The sequence below is a fragment of the Leptodactylus fuscus genome, chromosome 1 (genome assembly GCF_031893055.1).
Source record: "Leptodactylus fuscus isolate aLepFus1 chromosome 1, aLepFus1.hap2, whole genome shotgun sequence".
Taxonomy (NCBI): domain Eukaryota; kingdom Metazoa; phylum Chordata; class Amphibia; order Anura; family Leptodactylidae; genus Leptodactylus; species Leptodactylus fuscus.
Window position 1 is genome coordinate 155,246,249 of NC_134265.1, and position 22,216 is coordinate 155,268,464.

The window sequence follows — 22,216 nt, forward strand, 5'->3', positions numbered from 1 at the left end:
GGCGGATTCCGCCTAAGGAAAACAATAAAAGTGAATGGGAGGCAAAAAATGCCTAGCGTTTTTTTTACAGTCCATTCACTTTAGGTAAGGGGAAAACCATCTGGTGTTTTCTGAAGAAGTTTTTACCAAAAACTGCTCAAGAAAACGCTCCCAAAAATGTCTCAAGGCCAAAAAAACGCTACCTAATTAGGAAGCGTTTTTTTCAGGACCAAAATAAGCCAGGCGGTTTTTACGTGTGAACTAGCCCTATGTGGTAGAGCTGAGGTATCCGGACTAGGACAACCTAAAGATAATCCATCAATCACAGAAACCAGATAACCCATTCAATAAGTGCTGCTCCTTTTCAAGTATGTGTTGGGGCAGAACTCACGAGATCTGTCTTGCGAGGTTTGCCCGATGAACACATCCGAACCAGAACTACTATTATCATACTATGGAGTCTCTTCTGGCCCCCACCAATCCTGAGCAATCAGTACCATTAGTTTCAGAACCCAATATGGCAATTAGGCAAAACAGCCCGTTTCAGCCTAGGACTGCCCACCTGACAGTAATGAGCCTACGTAGCACACTGAGTGCTGAAACTAATAAGATCAATTTCTCAGAATTGAAGAGGCTAGAGAAAAAATTCCAACTGTGTCGGAATCAGTGGACCAGTGCCTATTAAAGGATGCAAAGACTTGGAGGTAATAGAGGTAATATAAAAGGTCCTCTATAACTTGTGACATGCAGCTGGTACCAATGGGTAGTATTTAGGCTGCCATTGATATGGGCAGAAATTGTAATAACATATTGCTCAGCTAAAAACCTTCTTTATAACATATAAAGAGTTCTAGGCAGGCTAGGACAGAATTTACTGATACAAACAAATCTTGTGCCAAGAAGGCACACCCTGGCTTGTGGTCTGGTCAATGTGCTTCCTGTCAAGGTGGTTATGACAACAAGGCAGATGCTTTATTTTTTTTTTGTTATCCAACTATATCAGATGACATCCGCTTTTCATCAAAGTAACATTATGAGGAACCTATCAGCTCATCCCACGTGATAAGCTGTGCTTAGCTGCAGCCATCACCAGGATCTGGTACCAAGTACAAAATACTCAATGGCACACATCATTTGATTCTTGCTGTGCCCCAGTCAATTTGGTGTTTGTCTTTTAAAATCTGTCCACCTGTTCAAAAAAGATATGGTCTCTGGAAGGTTAAAGCTCTGATTCTTCAAGTGGGCGCTAACCTTTTGTTTTTCTATGACAAAATAAAAGTTCCTGCCCATGTGGAGGTTCTGAGCTAGCTTACATGTCATATTCCAGAGGCCATATCTTTCGTATGATTGGACACATATTTTTTTTTTTTTTTTTTAAAAAACAACATTGTTTTTAGGCACAGCGAGAATCATGATTTATATTTAGCATTTTCAACTTGGTGACAGATGCTCTTTAGGCTAAGGCCCCATGTGGTGTCCCGCAAAACAAAAAACGCTGCGGGAAAACCTGCAGCAGTAATGCATTACAGTTCTTCCCACAGTGCATCGCACAGAAAGTTTGCAAAGTTTTTCTCTGCGGACTTTCTGCTTCAATTCTATCTATAGGGAAACCACCAGTGTTTCTGTAGATATAATTGACATGCTGCAATTTCCAAAATTGCAAAAGTGAGGATGCGATTCGCAGTCACTCTTCTGTGATTGTATAATGTCTTGTTTTTTCCCGCAGGGTTTACACCACATGGGACCCCGGCCTTAATCACAATGGCAGTGTTGTTTTCGTTGTTAACTATAATCTTTCCCCACGATTTTCACAAATTTCTGCATCAGAGTCTCTACAGTGTAGATACAGTCCTATGAAAAAGTTTGGGCACCCCTATTAATCTTAATCATTTTTAGTTCTAAATATTTTGGTATTTGCAACAGCCATTTCAGTTTGATATATCTAATAACTGATGGACACAGTAATATTTCAGGATTGAAATGAGGTTTATTGTACTAACAGAAAATGTGCAATATGCATTAAACCAAAATTTGACCGGTGCAAAAGTATGGGCACCTCAACAGAAAAGTGACATTAATATTTAGTACATCCTCCTTTTGCAAAGATAACAGCCTCTAGTCGCTTCCTGTAGCTTTTAATCAGTTCCTGGATCCTGGATAAAGGTATTTTGGACAAACAATTCAAGTTCAGTTAAGTTAGATGGTCGCCGAGCATGGACAGCCCGCTTCAAATCATCCCACAGATGTTCAATGATATTCAGGTCTGGGGACTGGGATGGCCATTCCAGAACATTGTAATTGTTCCTCTGCATGAATGCCTGAGGATTTGGAGCGGTGTTTTGGATCATTGTCTTGCTGAAATATCCATCCCCGGCGTAACTTCAACTTCGTCACTGATTCTTGAACATTATTCTCAAGAATCTGCTGATACTGAGTGGAATCCATGCGACCCTCAACTTTAACAAGATTCCCGATGCCGGCATTGGCCACACAGCCCCAAAGCATGATGGAACCTCCACCAAATTTTACAGTGGGTAGCATGTGTTTTTCTTGGAATGCTGTTTCTTTTTGGACGCCATGCATAATGCCTTTTTTTATAACCAAACAACTCAATTTTTGTTTCCAAAATGAAGCTGCCTTGTCCAAATGTGCTTTTTCATACCTCAGGCAACTCTATTTGTGGCGTACGTGCAGAAACGGCTTCTTTCTCATCACTCTCCCATACAGCTTCTATTTGTGCAAAGTGCGCTGTATAGTTGACCGATGCACAGTGACACCATCTGCAGCAAGATGATGCTGCAGCTCTTTGGAGGTGGTCTGTGGATTGTCCTTGACTGTTCTCACCATTCTTCTTCTCTGCCTTTCTGATATTTTTCTTGGCCTGCCACTTCTGGGCTTAACAAGAACTGTCCCTGTGGTCTTCCATTTCCTTACTATGTTCCTCACAGTGGAAACTGACAGGTTAAATCTCTGAGACAACGTTTTGTATCCTTCCCCTGAACAACTATGTTGAACAATCTTTGTTTTCAGATCATTTGAGAGCGGGCTGTCCATGTTCGGCGACCATCAAACTTAACTGAACTTGAATTGTTTTGTAGAAAGAAATGGTCCAAAATACCTTCATCCAGGATCCAGGAACTGATTAAAAGCTACAGGAAGCGACTAGAGGCTGTTATCTTTGCAAAAGGAGGATCTACTAAATATTAATGTCACTTTTCTGTTGAGGTGCCCATATTTTTGCACCGGTCAAATTTTGGTTTAATGCATATTGCGCATTTTCTGTTAGTACAATAAACCTCATTTCAATCCTGAAATATTACTGTGTCCATCAGTTATTAGATATATCAAACTGAAATGGCTGTTGCAAACACCAAAATATTTAGAACTAAAAATGATTAAGATTAATAGGGGTGCCCAAACTTTTTCCATAGGACTGTATGAACCTAGCCTTACACAATATTTCAGTTCTCTGAGAACTTTTATGTCTGATCATACCTTCCACCATCCCCCCGCCAGACAAGAATGGAGATGTAGCACCAGCCATCTCTAAACAGAGAACATCTCTGTATCACATTAAAATCTATTTGGTGTGATGAACGTGTCTGTGTGTACAAATTACATACAATGCAGATATAAAATATCCTTCACGTCACTCTGCCTTCTTTAACAGCAGTATGCCCTATCTGTATTTTTATTATCGATCTGTGATTTCTGCCAAGGCTATCTATATGCGGTTGTCTGGGGAATGCTATTGGCATGTGGTATGTTCGCAAATTACATGCATGAGTCATTCCATATCAAGTGATCCAAATATGAATATTTTTTTACCTGACGTCTAGATTTTTTTTATTTTTATGAAGTACAACCTAAGTTAACTACAAATAAACAGTTTAGAATTTTTTTCTTCATCCGTTAATTTTTTACAGACTTCTAAAGTTTTGAAAAAGCGCAAATTTTGGCCTGGTATGGCTTTACATTTTTTATCATATCTCGGGCTAGAATTAAGATACAGAGGTGGGAGAGGCATCATTTTTCTCAGAACGGTCCCGGCTTTCATTTGATGTCACAAGACCATATTTCTTTATATTTTGTTTTGGAGAAATCAAATTCAAAATTTGGTGCGCAATTGTGAAAAAAATGTATGTTTTAAAATTGTGAAAAAAATGCATATGTGTTACTTGTGTTCTAGGTTATACTTGTACAGGGTTTCAACTTGGTACCAAATTGGGATCTATTTTTCTTTTTTTTTTTTAAAGCCTCAAATCATCTGATATTATGTTTGTGTGAGCTTCTTCCTTTTTTCTTTTCATATTACAACTTGCTGAATTCAACATTTTTATGCAACAATAAAGAAATATAAAAAACAAATCCCGTAAGTGCCAAAATAAATACAACTTCATCATCAGAACACAACTTGTTCAGCATTTTCAACCTGAATGCATTGAACAAACCAAAAGAAAAAAAGCTGATCATAACCTCAAGTGGGATTTTCTAAATACAGTTTCATCCTAATTATATAACAAGATTAAAAGAACCAATATTTATAACACCTATTTCTACATGTAACAATTTTTTTATTATATCACTAAACATGTAATTTATTAAGAAGAATAGTCCAGTAGTTACATCCTCATTCTATAAAATATGAACTAATCAAACACTTATTAGGACGTACATTAAACTACTGGTCTTTTATCATCAATTTGTCCCTTCTAGTGAGTGAAATGTAATCTTGTCCATCAGCGCTTACTAGCAATGTGTCACAGAGTATGACACATGGTGTCATGGTGTTCGGCTCCACCTGAGTTAAAGGGATTCAATCATTGAAATGACATTTTTTTTCTCCCTTACATGTAGGAATAGCCTTAAGAAAGGCTATTCTTCTTCTACCATTAGATGTCTTCTCCGCACCGCCGTTCGGTAGAAATCCCGATTTTCTTCTGTATGCAGATGAGTTCTCTCACAGCACTGGGGGCGGTCCTCAGCACTCAAACAGCACTGGGGACGTCCCCCGAGAGAAATCTCCAGCGCCGCCTCCATCTTTGCCTGGAACAGCCTCTCCCTGCTCTTCCGGAGCTGGTTTCAAACTTCTGGGCATGCGCAGTCGGCTCTGCCTTTGGGCCTCGGGCAGAGCCGGCTACGCATGCCAGCAGTCATTTTCTTGTGGCCGCTTACCCCAGCTTACTGTGTAATCAGCCACATGAAAATGGCCACTTACACCAGTTTACTGTGTAAGCAGCCGCAGGAAAATTGCCGCAGGCATGCGCAATTGACTCTGCCCGAGACCCGACGGCAGAGCCGACTGCACATGCTCAGAAGTTTGAAGCCAGCGCCGGAAGAAAGGAGAAAAAATGTCATGTTAAGGAGAAAAAAATGTCATTTTAATAATTGAATCCCTTTAATATCTGATTTTTGTTAAGTTTTAAAATGTCTGGTTTTCTTGGATACACAAAGGATGATGCTGGACCAGAAGGATGCAAAAAAGTCAATTCTACGTCTTCATTTTCACAATCTTTGGAGAGTACAGTAGCCAGCCACCAGCGCCAATCATATTCACAGGTCACAGAACTAGTTATGTCATCCATTGCCAATCTTGTGCCACCTTCTATCACTTCATGGACTTCACTGTCATTGCGGAATGAAAAAATCCTTGTTTTTATTTCTGTTTCATTACATGGAATTAAAGTGTGGTATTACTGAGTCCCTTTGATGGGTTCTCCTTCCTGTAACCAATGTTTTAAAAAATTCTCCTCCTCTTCGTAGTCAGGACATGTAAGTTCATGCCAGCGCCCGATTTGCATTTTCAGGTTTCCGTCTTCTTCCGACACAGGGGCAGAAACCTGACAGACCGTGTCCGGCCGTCAACGCCGGTGAGCGTTTTGTGCTCTCCGCGGCAAAACGTTTTTTTTTTTAACCGGGCACAAAGTTCTGCATGTCCGACATTGTGTCCAGTTAAAAGAAAACGGTTTCGCCGCAGAAAGCACAAAACGCTCACCGGCGCTCATGGGTGGACACGTTCCAAACCCATTCATTTGAATGGGTTTGAAAAATGCCCGCAGGTTTCCGTCTCCTGTTGGGCAACAGGAAATGGAAATCTGCATAACGGAGACCGGGGCGCAGATGTGAACGATCCCTTACTGACACAGTTGCTGGCCTGTTATCTGCTCTGTATTCACTGTCTACCCCTGTTCCTTCTCAGGTTGAGCCCTAATAAAGCTTTCTCCTCTGTCCTCTCATGCTTCTAAGGTAGGGTTCACACTACCATTCGTGTCTGTTCAAAAAAAAAACCAAAATGGACACTTATCATAACGGACACACACAGACAGTAACTGATGGCTATCAGTTAGTGTCCGTTACCCATAGACCTCTATGGTAAAAAAAAAACAAAACAAAAAACGGACACTTACTGCTCGTTTTTTCGAACGGACAGAAAAGTCCTGCATGTAGGATTTTTTTGTCCGCTTGAAAAAATGGACATTGTTGTAAACGGACACTAAAGGACACAAGATAAAATCCCATTGTAATGAATGGAAATTGCAAACGGACCAGCTAGTGTCTGTTGCTAAAATCTTGTACGGACAATAGCCACGGACACTGCTGAGCGGACAACAACGGTAGTGTGAAGGCCCCTAAGCTGTGACATGATAAAATAATACAGTAATATCTAAAAATCCTGGATTATTTGGTAAATCTAGACCCCGCACTTTTAGACCACAGGCTGAACAGATCTGAATACAAGATTTTTGAATTGACACTGTAATAGTTATACTTTAAAATATGATCCCATCGCGATCCCAACTTGAATTTTGGTACAAATGTGGCTTGGAGCATAGCAGGCACATGTGCATTTTGGGAAATTTTTAAATTGAATGTTTTTTCAGAAATGCGTTTTAAAAAATTTTTTGACATATCTGGTGAAAGCCTGTACAATTCTGAGTAGAATGGTGATTATTTTGTTTCTCTATCTTTTTTCTAGCCTGAGTTATGAAGAGAAATGTAAAGGCAGGCAACACAGAAATTCACACTTTTTCTGAACTTTGAAAATCAATTAAAAATAAAAAAAATTGCTAGAATTTTTTCTTCTTCACATTTTGCATTCTCTGACATACTATTACCAAATAACAAAATCTCAAAAGAATTAAAAATATAGAGTGATCCACATGTAATGACATGGAATGACCCACAAGCTGAACATACATGCTACAGACTTCCTGCCTCAGAACTATATTATGGAATTGTTAATTAAGCATTTAACAAGCTACTAATAATAATGCAGAAACCAAGACACGTCATTAAAGGGATTCTACCACTAAAACACTTTTTTTTCTAGTTACCACGTCGGAATAGCCTTTAAAAAGGCTATTCGTCTCTTACCTGTGGAAGTGCTCTCCGCCGCGCCGTTCATTCAAAATACCGGTTTGTACCGGTATGCTAATGAGTTCTCTCGCAGCGATGGGGGCGTCCCCATCGCAGGAGCAGCCCCATTGCAGCTCGAAAACTCACCGCAGCGCTGCCTCTCTGGTCTTCGGTGTCCTCCCCTTGCCTCTTCAGCGTACTGTCGGACGCCTGCGCAGTACGCTCTGTTCGATGAAGATTGCTGAACGTACTGCGCATGCGCGAAATTGCGATCCCAGCCATAGTGCGGGCACCGAACTTTCGCGCATGCGCAGTACGTTCGGCAATCTTCGCCGAACAGAGAGCATACTGCGCAGGCGTCCGATAGACGCTGAAGAGGCAAGGGGAGGACACCGAAGACCGGAGAGGCGGCGCTGCGGTGAGTTTTCGAGCTGCAATGGGGACGCCCCCATCGCTGCTCCTGAGATGGGGACGCCCCCATCGCTGCGAGAGAACTCATTAGCATACCGGTACAAACCGGTATTTTGAACGAACGGCGGAGAGCACTTCCACAGGTAAGAGACGAATAGCCTTTTTAAAGGCTATTCCGACGTGGTAACTAGAAAAAAAAGTGTTTTAGTGGTAGAATCCCTTTAAGTTTCCAGCCAGTTCCCGCCTATTGATGTAATGTAATGTTGAGGTGGGTTCTAGTTAATGTGAAATGCTTTACTATTGCATGATGATGGAGACTGCTTAGGAAGCGGGATGGCACCATTAGCAGCAGTTGTCCATTCACCAGTTCATACAGATCACACTATGCTGCAACATGCAGGACTCTGTGTCCGATTAAAAAAGCTGTTTCTCCAGGGACAGGCAGAAGATGCACACAAGTGCTTTGGAAACCGACCTCCAGGTTTCCCTCTCCTGTCCAGTTTCGCGGGGCAGAAGACGGAAACCAGACGGACTGCGCAAACTACACCACGAGTGCAGGTGTGAAACACCCCCCCCCCCCCCCCAAAGGACATGTTCACACTGTGAAAAACAAATTCCACCATGTGAAATTCCAAGCAGCTAGCCATGACTGGATGCTGACGCAGTGCACCAGTATTCAGTCGCAGTGTCTCGCTCCTGATTAGGCTCAAATTAATGGGCCTAAGCAGGAGTGTGTCTCGAGCTGCGGAATCCGCAGCAAGATGGGCATGTCGCTTCTTTTTTTTACACTATCTTTTCCGCGTGAAAATCTGCCTGCAAAAAAACCCTTAAGGGTAAGTTCACACTGAGTTTTTTTGGTCAGGATTTTGAGGCCGTATCCGCCTCAAAATCCTGTCCAAAAAGACAGCTCAGGGCTTTTTTTCCAGGAGCCGTTTCTTCCGGCTCCCAGAAAAAAGAAGCGAGGTGCTCATTCTTCAGGCCGAGTTGCCAGACACTCCAGACACTCCCTCCTCCGCACTAGGCTCATTCATTGGACCTAATCCGGAGCAGTGTGCACGGCTGGATGGCGATGCAGTGCACAGGCTTTCAGTCGTGGCTACCCGGTTTTTGGATCAGCCTCTGCCTCAGGTTCCGTGTGAACTTACCCTAACCGTTCCCATAGAGCAATGCAGGGGTGGTAATCTGTATCCATCACAGCTGGGAGCCTTCAATGTATTTATATTATTAAAGACTGGCAACAGCACTCAGTAATAGAAGTGAATGCATTTCTCAATATAATACAATACAGTAGGATATATATATTCCTCATCCCCTCAGAAAGAGTTAATAAAATGTAACCAATAGGCTAACTACAACTTATCACGTGGCAGAATATGCCATATGGCTACCTCACCAAAAGTCAAAAGCTCAGACTTTGAGGAAACAACGTGCTGCGTCCTAAAGCGTTAATACTTATTGTTAGTGCGATGTCAGACATGCTGACGGTTCCGCACAGTAATATGTACACTGCGTTACCGCCCCAGGAACCACTACACCAGAACAACGCGTTTATTTCACTTTCCAATACAGGGCAGCTATGAGAAGCGATTCTACAAATTGCCGCATACATCACCACACAGTTAGTGCTCAATGCACACAGCCCCAAGACGTGCGGCCGGTCGGCGTGTTCCGGTGCTGCAGCTAAATGCTTCCCCCAGAAACACGGACTCCGTCCTGTCACAGGAGCCGCAGAGCTGGAAGTAGCCGAGGTAGACGATGCTTCGCGCGGAGTGTCCCTGTGGTGAAAGCGGTCAGGCCGTGACAAGCAGAGCAGTGCTGAGAGCCCCTTACCATGTATATCCCTCTATATATATATATATATATATATATATATATATATATATATATATATATATATATATATATATGAGTCTAGGTACAAGACAGTGCTGGGAGCCCCTTACCATGTATATCCCAATATACATATGTGAGTCTAGATGTACAGTACATGTACAAGACAGTGCTGGGAGCCCCTTACCATGTACAGTATATCCCAATATACAGTACATATATGAGTCTAGAATAGATGTACATGTACAAGACAGTGCTGGGAGCCCCTTACCATGTATATCCCTCTGTACATATGTGAGTCTAGATGTACATGTACACTGAACACGGTGTAAAGGATGAAAGGAAGAGCGCCAAATGCAGCTTTGATATGGAGCATGAGGAAGATACATGTCTGAAGATCCTCCACACTGCTGTAGCAGTCCTGTATATCTGTGAGGCCAATGCTCTGCTGCGTCAGTCGTGGGGGTAAACAGCTTTAGTGCTGGTGGTCCAGGTTCTGAGCCTTCACTTGCTTGAGCCTTTGCTTGAATGAAAATTCTTGCGCTGCATTCAACGACAAACTAATATGCTTTTGTCCTAAAATAGACACTAATGAATCCTAGAAATTACAAACTGCAATGGAACCCAGGGGACCCCATTTGGCAGAAATTTGGCCCGCCCCCTCTCCACCCAGAGGAGCAGAATACTGCGCACGTTACATCTCACTAGCGTCCCCCCGTCATGAGATTGGGGCCCCTAAATTTAGGCCCTATGCATGTAATGGGGTAAAGTAAAAGCACTGAGGGGAAAATAACAGTTGTGACTGACAGGGACGGATTATAGCAACAGCGCCAAAGAATCGCAGCTAAAGGAGCCGCAGCACCACACAAACACACGCACGTGCACACACATGCATACATATACACTGACCACACACGTATACATACACATGGATCACACACATGCACACACACAAATACAGGCACGCACGCACACACACATATACACGGACTACACACGTGCATGCACACCCGCATGCATACACATGGATCACAAGCTTGCACACACACACATATACATGGACTACACACGTGCATGCACACCCACATACATACACATGGATCAGACGTGCAGACACACATACACGTGCATATACACGCATACATATACACAGACCAAACATATGCATGCACACACGCATACATACACATGGATCACACGTGTGCACACACACATACATACGCATACATATACATGGACCATACACACGTGCATGCACTCCCACATACATACACATGGATCAGACACATGTACACGCACGCATGCACTGACAAAACATGTCTGGTATCTTTAGTGGCTGCTTGCACGCTTGGGCCATGGTTTTGGCGCTCCATAGACTTCTTTGTGCATACAGCTGTGAATTTTGCAGGCTACATATATACATATATGGAGATGTAGAATCCACGATCCGGAGACTGTAGTGTTACTGTAGTGTGCATGCTGCCTTAGTGAGCAGCAATATTGGTCAGGCAAAAACTACTTCATAGTAAGATTGTCATTATTGCTCACTATACAGGGAGTTTTCATAATTGAAGCACTACAATAGATAGTTGTGCAACTGGAAACCAATTTTATTCTTTTGTCCATGAACTACTTATAAATTACACTGGAGGGAGGGGGAAGGGTTGCACTATGTTGTTAATTGGGTGTAAATCAGTGGCATAACTAGGAATGGCGGGGCCCCGTGGCGAACTTTTGACATGGGCCCCCCCCGACGCGGAAGACCTTGCCCGACCCGCCAACATTCCTGTGCACACTATTATACCCCATAGTGGCCACTGCACACAGTATTATACCCCATAGTGGCCACTGCACACAGTATTATACCCCATAGTGGCCGCTGCCAGGATCGGTAAGTAAATAGGGCCTGTTACCAACTGGAGTAACTCCAGCCAGTAACAGCCTACCAAAAAAAAAACGCAGCGGTAGAAGCTGTCGCCGGGCCCCCTAATGTCCCGGGCCCTGTGGCAGCCGCTACCACTGCTACCCCAGTAGTTACACCCCTGGTGTAAATGTTTTATATGTTTGTGTAAGGCGCATAAATTTTAATTTTTGATAAGAAAATAGTTCAAAAAATAGTTGTAATAGTTTATACTACATAATATGTATTGAATATATAAAATCAATAAAAATGTTGAAATGAAAAAAAAAGTTGTTCACATCAATGTTACGACAAATTAATAAAATGCCAAAATAATAAAAATTTTAATTGGAAAAAAAGATTTACTGTGGCGCTCTCAAAATATCAATTTTAGTGTGACACTGAAAATTTTACTTTAGCTAGCATAACCAATAACATATTTTCTGCGAGCGAAGCCGTGGGTATTCTACTAGTTGTATATACAGTGAGGTATTCACAAGGACCACTTTATTGCTTTTGTCTGCCATTCTTAGATCCAGTTCACATCTGCGACCCCCCGAACGGAAACCTATATGCGTTAAAAAGCAGTTACCTGGGAAACCCTTGGACCCCATAGACTATAATAGGGTTCGTGTGGTTTCTGCACGAAACATGCTGTGAGAAAAGTCCCACAAGCAACACTTTTCTCTGCGCGTATTTCATGCGGAAGCCACACAGGCCCCATTATAGTCTATGGGGTCCGCGAGTTTCCCTAGGTAACTGCTTTTTAATGCGTATAGGTTTGCGTTTGGGGGGTCCCCAAGTGGACTCTCTGAACAGAAACCCGAGTGCAGAGATGAACTGGGCATAACAGTGATTTCATTATTTTCTGTTATATCTCTATAATAACGCTGTAATATTTATTTAGAGGGAAAGCGCATTCTAAACGTGTTCTATACCTGACATAATGTCACAGAACACCAAACTCACTAAGACAAAGAGCAATCCTCGGCTCAATAATAAAGTATCCCTAGAAATTGTATTAGAATGTTGGCAACTCTGAACATGAAATGTGTATGGAATACTTTTCTGGTTTTTACATGGCAAATTAATAACATTTGTGTCTCGAGAGAGAGCAAAGGAAATTCTGGTATCTACTCATGTTTCTGGATAATAAAACATACAGAGGGGGCACATACTATGGAACATGCCCTAATACACACCCAAGAATGTATATTTCTGCTAACGTGTGCATGCATCTGTGACCACAGACAGCTGCCACTACTACGTCACCACTTCCTCATATCACAAGCACTTGTTTTGTCTTCATGTAGGAGTATGCTTGGGTAGAAGACACCATGTTTTATAAGTGAATCATTATCACCTTAAATGTGGTTTCATACTGCAAATCAAAAAGATCCCTACATAAAAGATATTGTAAAACAAGATACTGCTCATATGTTCAGGTGTCAAATATTTGTTGTACTGAATATTTGCTGTAACATTTGATGTACACCACCAGATATAGTCTGTATCCAGCCACATTGTTCATCCAACCAAGCCAACAAATGATCAGCATGGCAGATCAAGAACAACTTAATCGACATCTGGGGCTCGTAAACAATGAACAGTTTATTATGCATATTCTAATGTTATATATGTTTCTAATAGAAAATATAGAAGTAGTAGGTGGAGGCCCTCTCTGGTAGGGACTTCTATATTAGCTAAAATATTAACATACTAGCTTCTACCCGCGACTTCGTCTGCGGTGATTTGAGACTTGGGCGGACACAGACGTGTGAAACTGTAAAAGTGCTTTAAAAAGTTTGGTGGGCTAGCAAATGTGATGTGATGTGTTATATTGTGTATGTAGTGATACAGACAATGTGATGTGTTGTATTGGGTATGTAGTGATACAGACAATGTGATGTGTTATATTGTGTATGTAGTGATACAGACAATGTGATCTGTTATATAGTGGAAAGCTATATGTAAATGTGAGTGAGTAGAGTGAGGGCTACTCCTGAGGTGACAGTAAGGAGTGTGCAGGCAGGTTGAGGCAGGAAATGCCAGGCAGTGTGTGTGAGTCTATAGCTGGGGCTAGGAGTCCTGCTGTTGTGAGTCTCCTGCTAGGAAGCCATGTTGTTTAGTGGCACCCTACAATGTGATGTGTTGTATTGTGTATGTAGTGATACAGGCAATGTGATGTGTTGTATTGTGTATGTAGTGATACAGACAATGTGATGTGTTGTATTGTGTATGTAGTGATACAGACAATGTGGTAGTGATACAGACAATGTGATGTGTTATATTGTGTATGTAGTGATACAGACAATGTGATCTGTTATATGTAAATGTGAGTGAGTAGAGTGAGGGCTACTCCTGAGGTGACAGTAAGGAGTGTGCAGGCAGGTTGAGGCAGGAAATGCCAGGCAGTGTGTGTGAGTCTATAGCTGGGGCTAGGAGTCCTGCTTTTGTGAGTCTCCTGCTAGGAAGCCATGTTGTTTAGTGGCACCAAAAGTAGCCTGTGACTCAATCCTAAGGGAAAACTATGTTTGTGGAAAATTGCACGCAGATCCGTCCAGGCGTTTTAGCGTGATTGAGGAACAAACATCCAAACACACAAACTTTCACACTTATAATATTAGTAGGATATATATATATATATATATATATATATATAATATTAAAATACTAACTGGTACACAGACGCATCTACCTTATGTCATTCGGTGTATTGGTTACCCATCCATCACAGAATACAATATAAAACTATCACTCTGACCCACAAATCCATCCATGGTGCTGCTCCCCCTTTATCTTCTCTCTTGTCACTGTCAACTGCCTTAACCTTTCCTCTCCATTTTGCCAATGATGTTAGATTTACATCCTCTGTTATCCGAACATCCCACTCCCATCTCCAAGATTTTTCTTGAGCTGCACTGGTGCTCTGGAATGTTTTACCCTGGACACATCCTTATAGTCAGGCTTATCACATGACCTGATCACTGTGTAGTGTGCGGAGGTGTAGAATAATAACTCTTTTTTATCCTTCCTCCTCTGTTCCTCAGATCCTGTCCTCTCCATCTAGAAGTTACCCTGTACTTCTTGCACTTAATATCTCTTTATTCTCAGATACAGGCTGGTGATGGGTTCATATCGCTTCTAGTTACTTAACCTTTTGTATTAAAAGATGTCTGGACCATTGTAGCACACAAGCCCTCTGACTTCTTGTGTCCCCCTACCTCTTCATAGAATGTAAGCTCTTGCGAGCAGGGCCCTGACTCCTATTGTTTGATGTTTATTTCTTTGTCACATTGTAATGTCTCATATTGTCTGTTCATATGTCCTCTGATTTGTAAAGTGCTCTGGAATATGTTGGCGCCATATAAATGAAGTTTGTTTATTATTATTACAGTACACCACCTATGACTGCAGAAGTGCATAACCAGATGTTAAAAACACATGACATTGGTATATATTGCAGATGACACTGTAATGGAATTGCCTCCTGACCAATTCCCAATAATTGAATTGCTATTTCAGGAGTTTCCAAATACAGTGCAGGAACTGGCAGATCAGATAACAAGATTCCCAAAATCATATACTGCTCACACTGATAAGAGTCTAAAGCGCTCCTGACATTTTCATCAAAGCCTGCCACAAGGCTGGATGGACTTTAGCACAATCAAGACCCAGGTTACCACACCAAAGCTAGTGTAAGGCTAAGTTCACACATGAATTACGTGTGGAGTAATTTGGTCCAGAAAAAGCGGTTTTTGGACCTTTGAGACGTTTTTTGGAGTGGTTTTTGGTAAAAAAAAAAAAAAAAAAAAAACTTCAGAAAATGCCAGGCGGTTTTCCCCTCCCGGAAAGTGAATGGACCATAAAAAAAATTAGTTGCGGTTTTTGCCTCCCATTCACTTCTATTGCCTTCCTGAGGCGGAATCCGCCTCAAGAAAGGTCATGTCACTTCTTTCTTCTGCTAGTGGCAACATGCCACTAGCGGAGAAAAGAATGCTAGAGGTCTCCGTAGACCACCATTGTGAGGGGGCGGATTATGGCATAGATTCCGCTCCATAATCCGCCCCCTTTGTGCCCATGTGAACGGGCCCTAAGAATATAGGTGAACTTGAGTTCATCATTGAGCAGCCTGGATGCATTTCTGCACTAAAAGAGGTCTTGGATGTTTTATTAACCTGATTTAAATCTTATTTTCTCCTGAAGTGTTCACATGAAATTTTGGTTTCAAAAATATGATTAGAAAAAATGTTGAAAGTTCACCTGGTATGATCAGCAGGTCTGCCCTGCTTGTCCTCTGAGGAATGCATGGTGTGTCTTAGAAAGTGAGCTGCATGAGCAGTCAGTCATTTATTAACCTGATTTGGCCAAACAATATTCACTGAACATTGTGTCACATCACAGGATATATTGCTACAGTTTATAGCACATATATTCAAGGAAGCCTTTGTCCTTCATAACAAATGTAATGTGAGTTACATGGACTGTGATTTAAAACATGGAATTCTTAAAGTGATTGATGGGCCATCAATGAGTATACTTATTTTGACATCCAGGAGCCCTATCGATTGACACTATACAGGGACCATGGCCTACCACTGTAGTCTGCCCGTGCTGTTCTTATCAGCAGGGTCAAACTCCCAACAATCAAACATTTATGGCCTATCCTAGGAATCAGGCATCCATGTTAAAGAATCACACCATTACAAGTGTTATTGGTATCATTTTCTGTGGAACTGTTCACCTATGGCCTCCTCTATCTGCCCCATGCTCTCTTTCCGTTATAATTCAACTATCCCAGAAAATTTGGCATCCGGTATGTCCTGGCAGATATTGTAGCTCCTTCGACATTGGAACTCTCCTGAATGGTTTCATTACAAGCTTTATTTGGGAAACGGAGTGCTCTGTCCCTTACTTTGTTTGAGAAACTGTGCCATACAGACAATTTGACAAAGGGCTTGATCTCTGCCATTCACGGAGTCCTCTCCTAAGGGATCAGAGGTACCCCATTATAGATATATGTATAAGTGGGAGGGAGCGGTTCTTAGCCCTTTGACTTTTCAACAGTGGCAGATGATCTGGAATTGGGCTTTTGAATAATGTGTATATTCTGTAGCAGGAAACCCAATGTAAGCTGCTGATGCATTAGAAATGTTGCTCAGATGAGTGAATAAAGTATATTTTTCCTTTTTTTTTAACATCTGGATTGCTGCCATTTTTTTTATGATAAAATTAAAGTTATAAAAATTATTGTAATATACTAACTGCCTGACATCTTTTTTGTGAAGTCGTTCAGAATGAGTGCGTAAAAACGTGTTCCATTGATTTAAATGGGTGCCAGCATACGCGCGCTCCGCATTGAAATCAATGGGAGGCTTTTTTCCCTATTGCTTTCAATGTGATACGAGCGTATCACATTGAAAGCAATAGGGAAAAAAGCCTCCCATTGATTTCAATGTGTTACGCACATTAAACGGAACGCATTGATGTGAATGGGATTCTGTTTTGTAGCGCTGATTCTTACGCGAGTTATCATGCCAGAATCAGCGCCGCGTTACTCCATGTGAATGCCCCCTGAGACTACAGAATGCTTGTCTAAGCTTATGCTAGCTATTAGTAAATATGGGCTGATGGACAAATGTATCCTAAACTGATAATATGCCAGGATTCTTATTGCAATTATTTTATTTGATGATAAACTCTTGTGGCAGGCAGGGGCTAGACACCTGTGGATCTTGGCATCTTGGTTTGAAGCTAATATTCTGAGTCAGAAGGAGGTAGATTTTTAATGAAGTAAAGTCTGTAACAGAACGAGAAAAAAAGAAAGTGGTGCACATGTGAACTTAGCCTTAGGCTGCTTCCAAACAAATGATCCAATTTGGGGACTCTTTAACCCCTTAGCGACCTTTGACGTACTATTACGTCATGGACGCGAGGTACTTCGCGCACCATGAAGTAATATTACGTCATGGTGATTCCGCCCGCTCACTAGCTGAGCGGGCGGAATCGGAACTGAGTGATAGCTGTTACTGACAGCTATCACCCTTTTCCATAACCTCCGGTCGGTACTTTTACCGATCGGAGGTTTTAACCCTTTGATTGCGATGGTCAAACATGACCACCGCAAACAAAGGGTGCCGCGATCTCTCCCCCCCCCCGCCGGCACCCCCCGGACCGAGATTGGGGGGTGCCGGTATCTGTAGTACGTAGTCTGGGGTCTGGTTAGTGACCCCAGACAGCCCTGAGCACTCACTTACTTACCTGGTGCTCCCGGCGTCTTCTGGAAGTGAGCTGTCCCGTCCGCACAGCTCACTTCCTGTGTCTAGAGTGAGACACGTGCAGGCTGTCACTGCAGCCTGTGTCTCATTCTAGAGTAGAGAATCAGTGATGCAATCTTCACTGATCCATGTGTCCCATAGGGACACAAGAACAAGTAAAAAAAAAAGTGTAAAAAAAAAAAAAAAAGTATTTGAAAACAATTAATAAAGTTATAAAGTCCCAAAAATCCCTTTTTTCTATAAAAAATGAATAATGTAAAAAAAACACAAAAAATTAATAAAAACAATACATATTTGGTATTGTCGCGTCCGTAACAACCTGTACAACAAAACTGAAACAATATTTAATGTACACAGTGAACGGCGGTAAAAAATAACGGAAAAAACCCGCCGGAAGTAGTGATTTTTCGCCATCTCACCTTACAAAATGTGCTATAAAAAGTGATCAAAAAGTCATATGCACCCCAAAATAGTACCAATAAAATGCACAGGTTGTCCCGCAAAAAATAAGCCCTCAACCAACACTGTCAAGCGAAAAATAAAAATGTTACGCCTCTCAGAAGATGGCGATGCAAAAATCACTGATTTATGTCCCCAAATGTGTTTTTGTTCTGCAGACTTAGTATCGCATAAAAAAATAACATAAATGAGGTATCGCCGTAACCGTACCGACCCGCAGAATAAAGGTCACATGTTACTTATACTGTACGCTGCATGGCGAAAAATGTAAAAGGTAAAACTCAATACCAGAATTGATTTTTTCTCTTTTAAATCCAGCAAAAAAAGAGTTAATAAAATGTAATCAGTAAGTTTTAGGCACCCCAAGATGGTGTCATTACAAAATACATCGCATCCCGCAAACAACAAGCCCTTATATGGCCACGTCAGCAGAAAAATAAAGAAAATATAGCATCTACCAATGTGAAGACAAAATCACGCAAAATCGCCAAATCATTAGAACACAACTGGGTGCGGCAGGCAGGGAATGTATAAGCTGTGCAAGCGAATATCAGGGGACACCCTATATTTACAGCTTATGAGGGAAAATATACCAGAAGTGACCCCCAAAGTGACCCCAGTGTGACTTCCCCAATCATAGGAGCTACTGGGGGTACAGTAGGGAATTTAGTGTCTGCAATGTCCTCCGCACCGCTTATATATTCCCTCTTCGCCATCCGCTGTGCAGTCACGTCCGGGATACTAATACTCACTACACCCCCTGATAAATTCTTTTAGGGGTGCAGTTTTCAAACTGCGGTCACTCCTTTGGGGAATCCACTTTTCTGGTACCTTACAGGCTCTACAAACATGACATGGCGTCTAGATACCAAACATCTGAATCTGTGCTCCAAAAGCCGCATCGCGCTCCTTCCCTTCTGCCCCCTGCTGTGTGCCCAAACTGCAGTTTATGCCACATGTATGACACATGTATGACACTGGTGTAACCGGGGTAATGTCATATGTGAGTATAAACTGATATTAGGGCACATATATGACACTGGTGTACCCCGGATAACGTACGTAATGTCATATGTGGGTATAAACTGATATTAGGGCCCAGCCGGACACAGAAGGGAAGAAGGTTATTTGGTTTTTGGAGCACAGACTTAGACGGTTTGGTTTTTCGATGCCATGGCACTTTTGCAGAGACTCTAAAATTTCCCCTACAAAATGGGGTCACTTCTTGGGGAATTCCAGTTTACTGGCACCTCCAGGGCTCTGCAAAAACAACATGGCGCCCAGGAAGTCCCTCTAAATCTGTACCCCAAAAGCTAAAAAGCGCAGTGCTCCTTCCCTTCTGAGCCCTGCTGTGCGCCCAAGCAGCAGTTTATACCCACATATATAATTTTTTTGCCCCTCGGGAAGGCCCACTTAATAGTTTTAGGAGTGCAGGTCTCTGACAACACAAAGTGGGTGCAATGCATTGGATACCAAAATGGCATATTTCTTTAAAAATTTCAATTTTTGGGAAGCATTTTTAGTCTCAAAATCATAATACCACTTGATACATTCCTTGACGGGTGTAGTTTCTAAAATGGGGTCACTTTTGAGGGGTTTCTATTGTATTGATACTTTAGGGGCTCAGCAAATGCGACATGGCACCTCAAAACTATTCCAGCAATATATGCCCTCCAAAATCCAAATAGCGCTCTTTCCATTCTGAGCCCCAACATGTACCCATACAGCAGATTATGATCCCATATGGGGTATTGCCGTGTTCAGGGGAAATTGTGTAACAAACTGTGGGGGGCTCTTAATTCTCTAACTACTTGCAAAAATTAAAAATATGGTGCTAAATGGACGATTTATTGGAAAAAAAGTAATTTTTCATTTTCACATCTCAATGGTAAAAAAATCTGTGAAACACCTGTAGGGTCCAAGTGCTCACTAAACCCCTTGATAAATTCCTTGATGGGTCTAGTTTTCAAAATGGGGTCGTTTGGGGGGGGGGGGGGTTCCACTGTTCTAGCACTTCAGGGGCTCTCCAAATGCAACATGGTGCCTGAAACAGATTTCAGCTAAATTTGCCCTCCAAAATCCCAATAGCGATCCTTCAGCTCTGGACTTTACAGTGTGCCCATACATCACTTTACATCCACATGTGGGGCATTTCTGTAGTTGGGGCAAAGTGCTTGACAATTTGTGGGGTGCATTTTCTTTTTTAACCCCTTGTGGAAATGCATAATTTGGGGTTAAAGCTACATTTTATAGCAAAAAATGTCACTTTTCCTTTTGTTGGGCCAATTCTGTTACACTCCTGTAGGGTCAAAGGGCTCACTAAACCCCTTGGTAAATTCCTTGAGGGGTATAGTTTCCAAAATGGGGTGACATTTTGGGGGTTTCCACTGTTTTGGCACATTGGGGGCTCTGCAAAAGGGACATGGTGCCTGAAAAGTATTCTAGTAAAATCTGGCCTACAAAATCCAATTAGCGCTCCATCCGTTCTGAGAGCGACCGTGTGCCCGTACATTAGGGTACCAGCACATACGGGGTATTGTCGTGTTCAGGAGAAATTGTGTAACAAAATGTGGGGTGCAGTTTCTCCTTTAACCCTTTGTGAAGATGAAAAATTTGGGGCTACAGTGACATTTTATTATAAAAAAAGTAATTTTTCATTTTCACATCTCAATGGTAAAAAAATCTGTGAAACACCTGTAGGGTCCAAGTGCTCACTATACCCCTTGATAAATTCCTTGAGGGGTCTAGTTTCCAAAATGGGGTGACATTTTGGGGTTTTCCACTGTTTTGGCACCTTGGGGGCTTTGCAATCGGGGCATGGCGCCTGAAAAATATTCTAGCAAAATCTGGCCTACAAAATCCAATTAGTGCTCCATCCGTTCTGAGAGCGACCGTGTGCCCGTACATTAGGGTACCAGCACATATGGGGTATTGTCGTGTTCGGGAGAAATTGTGTAACAAAATGTGGGGTGCAGTTTCTCCTTTAAACCTTAGTAAATGTGTAAATTCTAGGGCTAAATGAATATATTAGTGACAGAAATTGAAAAATGTAAATTTGACCTCCATTTTGTTTTAATTGTTGTGAAATGCTGAAAGGGTTAAGAAACTTTCTAACTGCTGTTTTAGATTCTTTCAGGAGTGCAGTTTTTAGAATGGGGTGACTTTTGGGGGGTTTTATTAGAGAGGCCTTTCAAGTTCCCTTCAGAACTGAACTGGTCCCTTGAAAAATGTGTTTTGGAAATTTTCTTGAAAATTTGGAAAATTACTGCTTGACTTGTAAGCCTTATAATATCTGAAAAAAATGAAAGGGTGCTTAAAATTTGATTGCTACATAAATCAGAGACATGGTTAATTATATTTATGAAAAAATTCGGGTAGTATGACTTTCTATTTGAAAGGCTTGCAATTTCAAAGTTTGAAAACTGCATTTTTTTCAAAATTTTCACCAAATTTCCTATTTTTTCATAATTAAAGACAAAACATATCAACGAAAATTTACTACTGACATGAAGTACAATGTGTTACGAAAAAACAATCTCAGAATCACTTGTGTAAGTTAAAGCGTCTCAAAGTTATCGCCATTTAAAGTGACACATGTCAGATTTGAAAAAAGAGGCCTGGTCCTTAAGTCACTTTTGGGCTGTGTCTCTAAGGGGTTAAAACAGATGCTGTACATCTTAGTGGATTTCTGTGTTTGATCCATGTGCCGTCAGTGTCCGATTTGTATGTCATCCATGTCTCATTATATTTGTTCTTTCTACATAAGCAAAAAAAAAAATCATGCTGTCTTTATTATATTTCCGCATTATCTAGTAATGAATCTGTGAAAAACAGATAACACAGATAGCAAATGGATGATTTTTTTCACAAGATTTGCATGGCTGAAACAAGTACAGAAAAAAAAAAAAAAAAAAATGTGCAGTGTCTCTCAGTCCGTGAAAAAAACATGTGAATGATGTTATTCATTATAATGGGTACAGGTGCTGTCTATTTTTTCATGAAC

General features: G+C 41.6%; 1 protein-coding gene across 1 annotated transcript in view; it reads right to left on the bottom strand.

The window, feature by feature from the left end:
• Positions 1-9,419, bottom strand: part of LOC142210096 (zinc-regulated GTPase metalloprotein activator 1B-like) — a 66,666-nt gene extending 57,247 nt beyond the window's left edge. The window contains exon 1 of the mRNA XM_075279128.1: positions 9,354-9,419. The gene's annotated coding sequence lies outside the window, so the exon portion shown is untranslated. The remainder of the gene's footprint in view (positions 1-9,353) is intronic.
• Between the last annotated feature and the right edge of the window lie 12,797 nt (positions 9,420-22,216).